The 16,168-nt window shown below is 35.2% G+C and overlaps 1 protein-coding gene and 1 pseudogene across 5 annotated transcripts in view; one reads left to right on the top strand and one right to left on the bottom strand.

Annotated features, from left to right (window-relative positions):
* Rabgap1l (RAB GTPase activating protein 1 like) overlaps positions 1-16,168 on the bottom strand; it is a 628,203-nt gene that overhangs the window by 469,713 nt on the left and 142,322 nt on the right. The window lies entirely within an intron of this gene.
* LOC113182520 (ankyrin repeat domain-containing protein 49 pseudogene) lies at positions 1,921-15,418 on the top strand (annotated as a pseudogene).

Consider the following 16,168-nt stretch of genomic DNA (forward strand, 5'->3'; position numbering starts at 1 on the left):
GCTGAAGCATGATTAAGATGTATTAATCTAACAAAAAAAATTTATTTATTGTCAACATACCAAGCAAAGCTTGACCCAGTCCAGAATGAAGCAGGCATAAGTGACCAACAGACATAGTACTAGTAAAGCCAGCACTCAATAAACATTTGGGGGGAAGGAAAACTTCTAGGGGAAGGCAAAAATCCCCTCCTCTAAAGTCTGATGGATTATTTCTGGGCTTCCTAGTAGTTTTGATCTGTATATCCATGGTATACAATGTTGTATCCATGCTGATAAACACCAAAAGAAGGGGATGTGAGAGGAGAAAAGAATGGCTTCTAGTGGCTCTCTTCCTGCACTAGTATAAAAGTAATGCTCAGCCTCTTTTCCTAACTTCTCTTTAGACTAATATGCGGAGAGGTTTATATACCAAATTACATTTTTAACTCAAGTGTAGGTATTATCAATTACTTAATCTGATAGGAATTTTTTTAAAAATTTTTATTAGTTATTGATGAACTTTTATTTTTTTGTTTGTTTATATGTGGTGCCGAGAACCAAATCCAGTGCCTCAAACATGCTAGACAAGTGCTCTACTACTGAGCCACAATCCCAGCTCCAGGAAGAGCAGGGGTTTCTTTGTTTTGTTTTTTGTTTTTTTAATATTTATTTTTTAGCTGTAGTTAGACAATACCTTTATTTAATTTATTTATTTTTATGTGGTGCTTGAGGATGTAACCCAGTGCCTTATACATGCTAGGTGAGACATACCGCTGAGCCACAACCCCAGCCTGAGGAAGAGCAGTTCTTAATGAAGTTCAACAGTCACCTAAAGATTGATAATATCTACTGTGAAAATACGAGGCGAAAAAGTATTCAGATACACTACTGAGAGGGGCATAAATTGGCACTCTTTGTGGGAGATATTTGGTGGTACTAAATAAAAAAAAACCAGATTGTGCACATCATTACAATTCTACTTCCAGAATCTATGGTTATGCTTCACAATACATGTGCAACTACCATGCTTTACAACAATATTTTTACATTTGAAATAGCAAAAAAGTAGAAAATTTATAGAACTCTCAAAAGAGAAATGGAGAAAGAAATTGTTATATCCATGCTACAGAATACTATGCAATTAAAGAATGAGAAATGATTTAATGTAGCATATCATAAGACTGCTTCATGACAAAAACAAGTTGCCAAACAGGATATATAGAATGCCCTATTTGGAAAAGGATATATTAACTGCTTTTAACATAACTCTTTCCCATGTATTATAACTGGTGGGCAGGGGAGGGAGATGGTCCACTTTACATTTGTTTTATTTGAAATTCTTAAGCAATAAAAAAGAAAATTCCCCAAATTTTTGCTTTCTAAGAAATGCAAGGCTTGATTTCTAAGAAATGCAAGATGCTTATCTTCCCAAATCATAATCAGTAGTTTTACAAAGACAATTTTTTAGTAGTTCTGTTAATTTAATATTTCAAAGATTTTATTAAGTTCATCATTTTCTCAGTCAAAAACTAACATTAATTCAAAGATCCACTTTAGTTGATTCTTGTACTTGGAAAACTTAAAATGACAAACATCAACAATAATGCCAGAGGAAAATAGAACTTGCTATTACAAATCTATCTCAGAGAAAACTCACCAATAGATTTTTCTATTACACTTGCTTCACCATTTGTCAGAAACTATTTTAAGAAATCTAGCTTGCTTCTTACTAATTCCTTCTTTCTTGCCATTAGACAAATGATTTAAAATATGGTTGACAACATGTAACAACATACAACTACGACCATTGTGAAAACATATTCTTGCATCCCATTTTTTCTGGATACTGGATCTAACCAAGCTTTTCAAATACTTACTAAACTGCTCAGGAAAATAAAACTGCACATCAAAAACTAAGTAGGAAAAAATAAAAATAAAAGCATGGACCGGGGTTGTGGCTCCGTGGCCGAGCACTTGCTTCACAGACGTGAGGAATTGGGTTCAGTCCTCAGCACCACATAAAAACAAGTAAACAAAATATATTGTGACCACCCACAACTAAAAAAAAAATTAAATTAAATAAGGTCATATTTCTTTTAAAACTACACAACCATTAGCCAGCTGCAATAACTGTTCAAGCTCAAAATTCAGCTACCCTATCAAAGAAAGACATTTACAGGATTAGATTTAGTCTTCCAATGTTCAAATAGGTACCAGCACGTAACTTTCTTTAGATATGAATATTTATGAATATTTTATAGGTAGATACGTGAGATTTCTGTCCATTTGAACACACTTCATTTAAACAAAATAAAACAAAGATCCACGCTGAGGTTGTAGCTCAGTGGTATAGCACGTGTCTATCATGTGTGAGGCACTGGGTTCAATTCTCAGCACTGCATGTAATAAATAAATAAAGGTCCATCAACAACAAATAAAAATTTTTTTAAAATAAAATTTAACAAAGATCCTCAGGTCATGAGATAATTATTTTACTTTGAAAAAAAATTACAAGAATAAAATTTTATTTTAACTTAAACTTTAGAAATAAAAGATTTTCCCCTAATTCCCATTTATTCTATTAATTAACTAGAAGAAAGAGATTTTACTTTAATTAAAAATCTCAGTTAAGTTCAAATTTCAGAGGTTTCCAGTAAAAATCTTTGACATAATGTTACCTCTGAATACTGTCAACAGAAACATGTGATCAGATTTTCTCCATCCAAATTTGATTTAGCCCAAGTCCTTATACGATATCAAATAACTATAACATTCGCTATATCCAAATGTTAAATTTAGCCTGCCTCCTATTTCTCATATTTTCTCTTATCCCTCCATCCTGTTCTATAATGTTTACACAAAGTGTTGATAAGGAAATCACAAAGCCAGCAGTGTGACAATGTCTCTAAAATAAATTATAAGTTAATTTTAATCTCTTTTAAGAAACAGTTTCAGATATTAAAACAAAGAAAAGAAGCATATTAAAGCAGAGAAGCTACATTAATTGGCATAAAGAAGAACTTAGGGGTTGGGAAGGGAGGCATTTATCAGATTTAAGTTAGAAAATGGTGGACAGCTGCATGCAAATTATCTGACATAAAAATAGCACTAATTAAGAAAGAAGCAGGGATATCTTTCTATTGGATACTGGTTAATATGAAGTTAATTTCCTAACTAACTTCTGAAATGAAATATTCTGAGCAAATTAGAAAGAAATATAGAAAGAGAAATACATTCACTTAATTCTTGACAATGTCTCTTTACATTAATAGTGTCTTGTCATCATTTCAGAAAATGTAAATAATATATCTACAAAGTACTAAATGAACTGAATGTTCACCAGTATGAACATAAAAACACCAAAAAGAAAAAAAAAGAACACCAAGAAGAAAAACCAAACCTTCAAAAGTTCAATAAATAGATAGGGCATTTAAAAATTCCTTATTTCTTTTTTTAAAGGCTACAGGTACAAAAGGTCACAATTCATCCATTCATTCACAATCTTAAACTTGCTATAAACTTAAAACTTAGACTTCATAAAAAGTGTCTGCATTTTTTAAATATTTGGATAAAACTGCCTTCGTAACTGATTTATTTATCAAAGATTTTACACAGTATTTATTAATAACACTGATTACCAATCCTCTGTGAAACAGCTTACAAACAATATAAAAAATATTTTGTGGTCTTAAACTGTCTTTTTAATCAAATTACCCATTTATGAAAGGTTGAACTATACATTTGAACCTTACCAAACTGCTTACAATACTTTTGTAGTCATGAATATTAACAAATTACTTAGTTCCCCTTAAATAAACAGGAAAAATGAGCACTAGCAACCACACCTACATGATGCAACACCAACCTCAGCACACTTTTTCTCTTGCTATTTCTCATATTTCCTTCCAAATACATTTTTATTGAGAACAAAGTTAAATGAAAATTTGAGTGTTGCACTTAAAATTGGTTCAAAATGAAAAAAAAATTTATTTTTTAATACTTTATACAAGAAATACACTAAAACTTTAACATGCTATCCACAGTAAAAAGTTTTATAAGAACAATTCATTTTGGAGCACTAATGCAAAGATTATGTAACAAAATATAATCAGAAATAACATCAATTATAAAGTGGTTCCATATTATGTATACAAAAGAAAGCATAGTGATAACAGTACACCTTACAAACGATTCAGAATTATATAAAACATAACTAAAGCTGTGCTGAAAATGTGCTGCAACTATTGGGCTCAGTCAACTTTTTCTGTAAAGAGACAAACAGTAAATGTTTTTGGTTATATCAATTTTTTTTATTCTTTTTTGTTTTTGTTCTTGTATGTTAGTACTGGGGACTGAACTCAGGGGTACTCTACCATTGAACTAAAGTCCCAGCCCTTCTTATTTTTCAAATTTTACAACAGGTTCTCCCTAAGTTACCGAGGCTAGACTCAAACTTGTGGTCCTTCTGCCCCAGCCTCCTGAGTTGCTGGGATTTGGCCAGCTGCCTACCTGCCTGCCTTTTTCATTTGTTACTTCCTTCCTTCCTCCCTCCCTTTCTCCCTCCTTCCCTCCCTCTCTATTTTCTTGAGGGCATTCTGTGGTTGTTCTTGTTATTTCAACCTCCAAATGCACAAACCATTCTTAGCTCAGGAGCCATAGTTTGCCAATCTCAAAGCCCTTTCACAGTAATTACTCATAAATATTTGCTTCAAAAATAATAAAGATGAAAAACATCTTTTCAAGTACCCATACATTTTCCAAAGGAGCAATTAATTTCATTAAAACAGAGAGTATGCTTATAGCACTGGAAAATATGGGACTATGTATTTTACAATTTGAATATAAATCATTTGTACACAGTAAACATATTAGAATCAGTTTTGATTTCATCAAATTCAAGATTTTTATCTCTTAAAAGAAATAAAATATTAGATTCCAGTGAATTTTCCACTTGCTAAAAACATAGGATAATAACTCTCCAGGGACAAAAATACTGCTACAGGAATTGATTAAAATATATTCTATGGGAAACCAACCTTGCATGTGACTGAGTCACACTCCTTGGCTAGGTGCTGAGGCGCTCAGTCACAGAAATGTGGCAGAGCTTTCCCCACCCTTCTTGGGTCCGAGGGTCAGTGTCTCGTGCATGGGTGTGTCTTGCTACAGCCCCAAGGGTAAAGCTACGCTCACCTGTTCCTTTATAATATTACCCCTTGCCCTGTATAGGATAGAATCTTCCATGAAAGTGTTTTATGTGTGTCCCCTTCTCTTACTGTGCCCTTGGGTGTGGCCTACCCTGGTGTCAGTCAACCTGCTGACAGTGGACATCATGAAGATAGACTCAGCCCCCTGAAACCTGACCCCCTGCCTCATTTGAATAGCTTCTCCTCAATAAAAGGGGTCAGCACATGCTATCCCTGTCTCTCTTCCTGCAGACCTTTAAGGTCAGAGGAGCATCGACCCCAAAGAAAAAGGTATTTGTGTCTCTTGTGTGGTTATTTTGCACAGCCCAGTCAGCCCAGTTCAACTGGAGTGACCCCTGAGCCTTTTAGTCTCTAGAACAGAAACCCAGAAATATTCTTTGTCAAGTCCTGAGCAACCAAGAGGACAACCTCAGAAGCAAGATTTGAGTGATAATCTTTCTCTGTAAGATCTTGATGAAAAAATAAAGCATACAAAATTCATCTCTAGAAATACTCTAGCATTTGAAATGCTTTTATTTAGAATAGTAGTAAAAATGAAAATAAAGGCAATAAATGATCAGAGAATTCCAGACCAGAGAATTCCTTGGACTTTTCTAAACACTTTAACCAGTTTGAATTGGCTGAAACACATGGACACATTATTACCACTGGTACTCAAAGTCTCTGGTAAGCAATTCTCACAAAGATGAGAAGAAGGGGGGAAAAATGAAGATGGTATCAATTTCAAGGAAAAGGAGAAAAGATCTAAGCAAACTGCTTGTTTGGGCTGCAGAAACAAATCAGCTTACTACAAAGTGGAGACTACTTTCTGAGAAGGCCATTCATGTGAACACTCAGGATGAAGCTGAGCACCCCTCTTCATCGAGCAGCTTACACTGGATACTTAGGTACTATCAAAGAGCTGGTGGCACACAGGGCAATGTTCACGCAGTAACATTTTTTTTTGTAGAAAGCTGGACAGCCTGTGACAGTGCCTATAAGTGGAACAACACCTGAGTGGCTTCTTTCCTACTTCAGCATGATGTAGAAATCAGTGCTTAATAGAGTCCTCTAGATCCCCTTCACCTTGCTGCTAGGAACAAAGACAGCCAAGATATTCTGCAACAACTCCTTATGAACCATTGCATCAAACCAGGTCTGAAGATCAATACCACCAGGAGACCAGTATCCATCACCATCTCTTTCAAATTGTGGAAGGCTGTACAAATTCTTTCACCTCAGTCTTAACGGTTCTAACAATTTTTTTTAAGTTTCTAAATACCAGTGCTTCCTTTATGTGAGATGTAAAATATTCCCACAATTCAAAGTTGACATCAAAAGTTTTAGTAAAATAAAATAGAGATCCATCAACATATAAATAAAGTTTTACTACTAATTCAGTGGTACTCATTATAATGTTCTTTCATGTCAACTGCCTGATCTTAAAGTCAAAATGTATTTGAGAATTGTTTGAATATATCTTTAATTGGTTTCGTGGAGTTTATGATTTTTATGAAAATTTTACCTTATCTTTACTTAAAATTTTGACATGGGTAGAATAGAAAAGTAAAGATATTTTTGCTATTGATCCAAGAGAGCATATGTTTAAATATTCTGTATCCCAGATTTCTGTTGAGTAGTATATTGACATATATTTCTATGAAATGAGGTAACTCTAAATTTAATTTAGAGTTTTAATAAGTTTTAAATATACTGGTACAACTTGGCTATCTTCTCTACATTATCATATGTAGTTGCTTTTACTTTAAACTAGAAAAGCTAATATTTTTGTGACTTCAATATTTGTTAGTTAAAAAAATAAAATAACCTATATATTTGTTTTTTATAACATAAACCATTTTGAAAAGCAATTGGCTAGGTGGTTAGTCCATGAATGCTATATTCTGTCACCCCTACCATGATTCACACAATCCTGTGGACAGTCCTATCTCCCTCTGCTTAACTTGCATGATCCTTGAGCTTGTGGTGACTCAGGATGACTTCTGAGTCGAGCAGACAGCTAAGCACTGGACTGAGAGAGGGTAACACTTCTGCTCTCCTACTGGGTTTACCTGCCTGATCCTGCTAGCATGGCCTCTGCTCATAGTCTCTCAAGTTCACCAGAAATATTGATTTTTCCAAAGTCCTCAGTGTATTCAAACCATTCTAAGGGCAAAAAGATGGGTAAAGAATTCTAAGAGAAGAGTGATGGTGATTTGAACCACCAAGTGGCTCAGGATTTAAAAAAAAAAAAAAAACTGTGTAAATAGTGACCAAAATATATTTTTTTTTCAAAAAAAATAAAGCACAAGTTTGGACCAAAACAAAAATTTAAAAATAAAACATGCTTTGTCAAACTGAAAGGTCAATTAGTCCTTAAAATTATGTTAAGAATTTTTACTGATAAAAGACATACAACACAGAAATCTAATGTACTTTATTTGAATGTTGTAGATTTTCACTCTTTGAGTTTAACCTTGCTATTTTGTATTTTTAACTTTTTAAAAAACAGTTCAGGGGAGGGAATTAATATTAAACACCTGGGTTCACTCTCAGACATCCAGTGGTTAAACCAGTCGTTTTTTGAAACACCTGAGGTTAACTGTAGGTAAAGCAGTCAAGAGCCCAAGTGGTACTCCTCATTGATCTCACAGCATTTGGAATCTAAATCACATATTGGACACTTGAGATTTGGGTCAAATGCAATGGACACTGTGACGTTTCCTAGTGTTTCTTAACTTCTAAAGTGGTTTAAAATGTTTATTCCTTCCTAAATGTAAACACCCTGGAAGGAATGTTTTGTCATCTTTCAAAATCCAACATAGTCAGGATCAAAATACAGTAGGTACACCAATGTTTGCTGAATGAATTAAATTAATTCATACACAAAAAATGCTCTCATCTAGGGCAAGCTAACCCAACACTGAGCCTTTGAATGTGGCAATTAAAGACAGGTGTGACTTGGACACCTTTTCCTATCAGTTATTCCCCTAAATCAGCCATTTTCTATTTCCAAAGGCAATGCCCTAATCCAGGCTCTGTCTCCTCAAAATGGACTTATCCCCCACAGCTTCTTCAGTTCTTAACTGCACTTACTTACTCCCAGTTCAGTCTTCTAACTCCAGCCTTTGCTCACCATGCCCAGCTCCAACCCCTTGATCAACCTTCAAGGATCCACACAATGGATCCCACACTGTTCAGTGTCTCCAAGGGGCCCTCTGCCACCTGCTGTCAGCCTCCTCTGCAGCATCACACTGCCTCACAGCCATTCTTCAGATTCTGCTTGTATCTGAATCAGATGTCAACCCACCAAAACCTTACAACAAATAAAACACTAGATTCCAGTGCATTTTCCACAACTAAAAAGACATGCATGATAAAAACTCACCAGGCACAAAAATATTGCTGTGGGAACTGATTAAAATACATTCTTGTTTTCACAAATGTCAAAATGCGGTTTTTTCTATTTTCCCCTGAGATCTCCTGCTAGCCTTGAAGAAGCAAACCACTATAAGCCCTAAACTGTAAGGAAATTAATTCTGCCAAAATCACAATGGATATGAAAAGGACTCCACACCTCCGAAGAGACCAGAACCCTGGTCAGATCTAAAAATTAGGGCTTCATTTTTTTTTTTTTTTTACTGGTTCTTCATAAAATCTCATGGTACTATGAACCTGGACTTTTACAATTATGTGGGCTTGTGTCTTAAAGGAAAGCATACTGTCTTTTCCATTTGTTGCATTTACAGTGTGAGAAGCACTTCTTTAGCAAGTGCCTGCACACCTAAGTGCTAGATGATTACCTTTTCTTAAAAAAAAAAAAAAAAGATTCATTTCTTTTTTACATCTTTTATCTTGTTTTTTATTTGAATAATTGTAATTTACAAACCTGTTTCTGTTCCAAAAGCCACTCATGACTACCTTCTCTTTAAAGGGATTTTGGATTTAAAAATTACAAGAAAATAAATCTGTGAGTTTTAGAGTATTTTGCTCTCTGGCTATGAAAAGTGGTACTCGTCAACTGAGTCACTTGAGCCCAAGGAAAAGTTTGGTTAAGAATTCCTTTTACCAGTCCAAATACAAAACAACAACAAGAAAAATGTAGATTATGACACACCTAAAAGGTATAGTCAAGTGTTAAGCTCACATAATGGAACTATGAATCTGGACTTTTACAATTATGTGGGCTTGTGTCTTAAAGGAAAGCATACTGTCTTTTCCATTTGTTGCTCTCAAAGAGCTTCCTATAGCTTCCTATCCTTGTTATGAGTAACTAGATGCAAGTATGAGGTCAACAAACAAAATAACAGCTTAAAATTCAAATGAAAAAATACCAAGTGTACTCGAGTTTCAACAGGACGGTAATTTAGAACATGTGGGACTGTCTAACAGTGACAGGCTAATTTTAAAATAATCCCTATAATGTTGCACTAATGGACTTAACTTTCTGCTAAGATTCCTACCATACAAATTAATACCCTTTAACCCACTTTATTTTTTGAACAGTATTTGAAAAATATGCAAAGATACCTTAATTCATTTTACTTTAGATCTTTTCCAGAAAATTAAGAGCAATTTTCATCATTTCAAATCTGTGTTCCCTTTTTAGCTAAATTATAGGCTAAGGTAAGACAATTTAGAATGACTTGAACTTCCACTTGCTTTGACAGGCAAATTGAAGAAAATAATTTAATAAAAGAATACTCCAATTCCCCCCAGCAGGAAAACATTTCTATGCCACCTCCAGTTCTAACTTTTGATGTTTGCGCTGACAGAAATGTCAATTACAGAACTAATAATAAAGTGTATTGAAAATGTATGAACGCCTATCCATAAAAGAAAAGAAACTATTACTTCCTACTCTGTGATTTTTGTAGCTTTTTTTACACAGGCGATGGCTAATAGATCTTTCAAAAGAAAAAGTGACATCTCAAATAGTGAGAAAATGTCAAGAACAGAAATGAAAAAAATAGTGAAAAACAGAAATTTGATGAGTGGCTCATATTTGGACTGTATAAGATATGTTATTCATATTTTCAAATAAACTCTAGAAATATTATCTGTTTTTTAGTCTTCTGCAGAATTGAATAATACTGAAACATTATGAAAACTATTCGTTGCTTATTATTCATTAATCATTATTTGCTCATTTATTTAGTATTATTCCTAGTAATTACTAAAAGGCAAAAAATCACTGAGAAGATAGCAATCAAGAAAAGACTGGGAAGGGGAAATCATGCAGCTACCTGCAAAGACAAGAGAGCAAGGCAACAGGAACAGCATGTGCAACAACCCAGACACAAGAGTGCACCTGGTGGGTCTACAGAACAGCAAAAGAATGAGCAGGAGGAAATGAGGTGAGAAAGGTAAAAATTAAAATTAAAGGCAAGAGTGTGTATATCTTTGTGAATCAAGGTTAAAAAAAAAAACTTTGGTTAAATGACATGAGAAGTAATATCATCTGACAAATTTCAAAAGGATGGATGGTTGGTGTGGGAAAGAGTCAAGGGAGAAAGGCAGGAAACCAGTTTGGAGGTATCAGAATAACTGACAACAGAAATGACAGGGCCAGGCTGAGGTTGGATTCTAGATTTCTACATTTGGAGCCCAAGAGCTACCACTTGATGACAATGGAAGATTGAAAACCAATCAAGTTTTTCTTTATTCAATAAAAAAGCAGCAAAACCATTTAGGAGGTAGAATTCTGGAAATATATCTCCACTGTTTATGTGCAAGGCCTCATGTCCATCATGAAGATATGACTAATTGGGGCCCTCTCTGCTCTCTCCTTAGTGTGTGCGGTCTTGCACTTTCAGACAGCTTTCCAAAACACCAGATATGTGGAAGAGTTTATGAAGATCCACTCATTCTTCAGATCTCCTTTTAAAATCCTGGCCAATCTATGGCTTTCCCAACAAGAATTATAATCCCCTGTAACCCACAACCCTGGCTCTCTCATTCCCTTGCTACAAAAATCACTGTTTCTAATAATGCTCCAGAAATCACTCTGCTCCAAATCAAGTGAGCCCCATCCAGTAGCAAAAGCAAAGCTACTGGTTTTCACAGTTTGCCCCACCCTATTGCTCAGTTGGTAGAGTGCTTGCCAGGCATACACTAAGGCCCTGGGTTCAATCCCCAGCACCATACATATATACATACATACATACAGCCACCATGACAACAAGTCATAGGTGGGCACTGCAGAATGGAAGCAGCCTCACAGGCTACAACATCAGACTCCACTGTGATGAACCTCTATAAGGTTCAGTAGTTTTCCTCAATAAATTGCCTCTTAATCTATTGTCTGATTTTGGTAACTTTCCAACGTCCTTAAGTGGCTGTTTTTGACAATCTTATCCACTTTCATCACTAATTTGTGATAAGTGAATTTGCCAAGCTCCTCACTCTGGCAGTCTGCATTAAATATATTTTAAATGTAATTTGCCTGAGTAACCTACTAAAAAAAAAAAGTCATAGAAAATATTTTGAAACATTTCTAAGAATAGAAACTGGCACTAAGCTAAAATTACTATTTTCTTTTGACAGTTAACATGCCTTTGTTGAAAAGACTTACTCAGGTGGACTTAAGAGGAAAAAGCCTTCTAAGCAGAATAAATAGCATTTGTAAAGTCAGAGAAACATGACAGGAAACTGTATGATTGTGTTGGGTGGGTGAACTCTCTATTTATAGTTCTCCCTTTCAAACTACAAAGAAGCTCAAATCTTACACCCTAAAAATGCCCTCTCTTCACCAGAATAATCTAATTTTTAGTTCAATCTCTTCTCTCCTCCCCAAATTGCCCGAAAGAAAAATTCAAACACTGTTGCCCCCTTCCCTACGTCTACTCAGTCTTCAAAACTATAAAGACTTCTGTCCCAATGTTATTAAAATCACCCTCATAGAGATTTGTGACTCTCAGATTAAACAAATTCAGTGCACAGGTTTTGGTTATTACCTTACCGGACCTCCCTGTTCCACTGACAGCACCACAAACAGCTCCCTCTTGGACAATCTCTACTCCTTAGTCTATACTATTCTGTCTTTGCGCTCCTTAGATAATTCTGGTCACTTTTCTGCAGATTCTTTAGCTGTGCTTTCCCTTCCTGGATCTACTGCTTAAACATTAGTGATTTTCTAATGTCTGCTTTTAACCTACCTCTCAAACATTTTCCCCTAAAATAATTTCAGCCCTTCTCATAGCCCTTCTCATTGCTTTATGCTGATGTCTCTCAAACCTGCATCTCTAACTATAAAACATCTCTCACAGTTTAAGACTATTTCTAATGAAAGAAAAATAGTTCCATTTTAATGTTCCACATTGAACTCAAAACCAATCTGTAAAAACTGAATAAATTTTATCCTTACCTTCAAATCTAATAGGTAGCAGACAGACATGAATGGTAGAAACATGAAGTAAGATGCTACATTCCCTGACGAACAACCTGTTATTCTTATGGTATTCTCTCGGGGATAAAAAAGTGAAGACTCCTCCCTGTTGATAAGAATATACATTTTGCTGAAGGAAGACTTCAGTGACCTTCACACAGACCAGAGATTCTGAGGCCAGGAAAACTGAATAATTAAAAGCAAATCCACTGACCACAAAATCTGTTTTAAAAAAAACAAAAAACAACTTCAATTAGAAAGAGTCACTGTGAGCCAAGAAGACTGAGAGTTGCCTTTAGATCTTTGTTATATAATTTTAATCTCATGATAATATTTAAATCACCCCAAAGTGGGCTCACTGGGTACCTATGGCTAAAAAATCTGACGCAATCCTATTATCAGTTAGAAGTTCAGAGGCAGTACCTAAGCAAGACTCTCTAGATAATTCCCTAAGATCCCCAATCATACTGGAGAATAAAGGGGTGCCATGTCTCTCCCTTGAGGGTGCCTTCCCTTTCTCCTCTGATCCTTTGCTGTAGTCCACTGTGGCTCATATGTTGCTTGAAATTTTCTCTTGTGAGAACACAAGAGCAGACAGGCACAAAATGATTCCCTAGATTCCCCAGAACCACCGCCAGTAACAAAGCTCACTCTTCAAGATCATCTACTCACCTAAACTAGAAACCAGAATAAAACCTTTAATTATTCTCCTCCCTTCTTTTCTGCCACAGATGACATCCAGTTCATTTGTAAGTCTCATTAATTTTGCCTCTAGACTATTCTCAAATATATCTCTTCTGCCCCTCATTTCTGACATTTTGAGGTAGCCATTTTGAAACTGGTATGTCAAGACAGCTCTGTCAAACAGCTATATAAAAAATGAAACTAACCAAATTTAGCTCTCCACTGATATTAAAAACATGATGAGGGGCTGGGGTTGTGGGTCAGCAGTAGAGCACTTGCCTAGAATGTGAAAGGTCCTGGGTTTGATCCTCAGCACCACATAAAAATAAATAAATAAAGGAATTGTGTCCAATTATAAGTAAAATATAAAATATTTTTTTAAAAAATGAATTTTTCTAATGCTTATTCTATACATTTTAAGATCCCAGCAGTTAATATTTCTGGATATTCCCGATTAATAAGCCAAAGCTGTGAGGTCATTTGGCTTGCCATTACTTCTAAACATATCCATTTTCTAGTAAGGTTATTTTTCAAAAGTAAATGGATGTTCCTTTAAAAAGCACATCTGGGGCTGGGGATGTAGCTTAAGCAGTAGCGTGCTCACCTGGAATGCACAGGACGCTGAGTTTGATCCTCAGCACCACATAAAAATAAAATAAAGATGTTGTGTCCACCGGAAAAAAACTAAAAAATAAATTTTTTTTTAAAAAAAAGCACATCTGGACAACTTTCAAATCTTACCTCTAAAGTGATCATCTTTGAATCATAAATCTTTCTAAGACCTGAATAACAATGAGTAATTTATCATGAATGCAAAATGCATGAGAAATTAACTTCAGGAATGCTTGTTGTCTAGAACATTTCTTTTGAAGACAGTATTCTGGCTTCCAGATTTTTCTACAACTTGTCCTTTCAAGAAGTATGTGCAGCTTCTGACTGACATAATATAAATAACCTATGTAAGTCTTTGTCAATACATGAGTTTATTTGTATGCTTGAAACTGCTCTCTAAAAATGTTTCCAAATATAATGAAAGATCCCTAAATGTAGCTTGGAAACAGTATTTTGTGTTATATTTTCATAATATATTATATTTTTCTATCCAAAGTCTGCAACTTTAAGTCCAAAATGTGTAGAATATGAATATTATCTAGAAATATGTAATGTATAGACTATCTTTTCTATAAAGGGAATCTTAAAAATACTATCATTTAAGCAATCAAGAGTAAGATTATAACAATTCAGTTGTTTAAAGGTAAAAATCTGCATATTCTGTGTAATGAAGCCTCACAGGCTTTAGGGTCTGACTGACAAAAGGTTTTGAAAAATTATACTTAATTAAGTAATTACCTCTCTGACTTTAAATGATTTACTTAAAATTTTTCAATCTGTTTCCTCATATGTAGTGCAAGAATGAAGACAGTTATTTTTCAGGTTTAATATAAATAAAATATGAAACTATATAGGTCCATTAAATATCTCATATATAATGTGCCACAAAACAGATCCATAATCCATTGTAGTTATCCTTCCCCAAAGTTAGCAGGATAAAAGTGGAAGACTTTTTTCACTAAATCAGAGCAAAGAGAGAAATACTGATACTAAATTGTATACTGTTTTTAACAAATAACACCTATCATTGTAATAAGTTTTGCTCTTACAATTCTAGTTCCATATATCTTTCATTTCTAAAGAGAATGGCATTTTTGTATTGTCACCAGAGGAGTTCCAAGAGAAGGGGACCTTGACTCAGGACAGTGGGGTCCTTGGTATTCATGATAGAAAAGAATTTCAGAATTTACCAGTTAGAAATACATACAGATTTATTTAGGAAAGTAGATACACAGATACACATTCAAGGCAAAATGCATGTTATCTAAGGGAAAGACCTTGATAGGGACTGAAAAGGCGGTCAGAAGCCCCAAAATTCAGCACAAATGATGGAGCAAATGAACTGACATTCAGCAAGCCGACACTAATGCTCACATGCCGGAGAGCCTGTGAAGACCTGGACAGACATCCCAATTCTTCTCATCATCTGCCTGATCCTCTGAATCATCCTCACCACTCTCAAACTCCACAGCCACAACTTGACCCTGGTGAGAACGTGATTTCTCCTTATGACCCTCTCTTCAGCCAGCTGTCAGCTCCACACCGGAGAAGCCTCCATCAGTTCCTGAGCTGATCACTGCAGTCTGAGGAAGTGTGCATCTGCTGGACTTAAGGCTTAAGTCTTGAGACTTTAGATCTTGCACTTGAGCTTAGCATGCAAAGGGAATGTCTGTAATGAGTCTGTCAGGATTAAGTGTGTTTGCAGTGCTTAGGATTAATTTAGAATTGTTTGCTTTGAATTGATTATGTCTATTGCAGTGTCCAGCATTAAGGATTGTCATTTTCTTGATTAAGAACCTATAGAGTGAAATTGCATTGAGTGATTGACTGAATAAAGCATTGAAAAGGGCAGAAAAGTGGTGGACATTCTTTATTTCTCCCACTTGACTACATAAGTTGCACCTTTGCCCACTGCAATAACTCCAACTTCAAATTGAGGAAGCATAATATAGAATTGTGGTCCTGTGAGTTTGAGGACCCAAAAGGACAAAGGGAACATGTAATAAATTTTAAAGGCACAACTAGTTGGCAAATGTCCTCCCTTAAATTAAAATAATTATCAAAAAGTTAGTAAGGATCCTTCATTCTGAGTGAGGCCTCAGCCAGAGGTCATGGAAGGAAAGGCAAAAACTGCTGACCCCTAGAGGCTCCAGGATTGGGGAGCTGCTCCTGAGCCAAAGAAACAGTTTTCTTGGTACAGGCACCCATATTTCTTTTCTCTTTTTATTTATTTTTGTTCAGTCAGAAGCCTCATCCTCAAAAGTAATACTAAGGGATGTCCTAATCATAGCTGAGAAAAAGGAGATGCCTAATACTTTTCTGA

This window comes from Urocitellus parryii, chromosome 9 (genome assembly GCF_045843805.1).
Source record: "Urocitellus parryii isolate mUroPar1 chromosome 9, mUroPar1.hap1, whole genome shotgun sequence".
Taxonomy (NCBI): domain Eukaryota; kingdom Metazoa; phylum Chordata; class Mammalia; order Rodentia; family Sciuridae; genus Urocitellus; species Urocitellus parryii.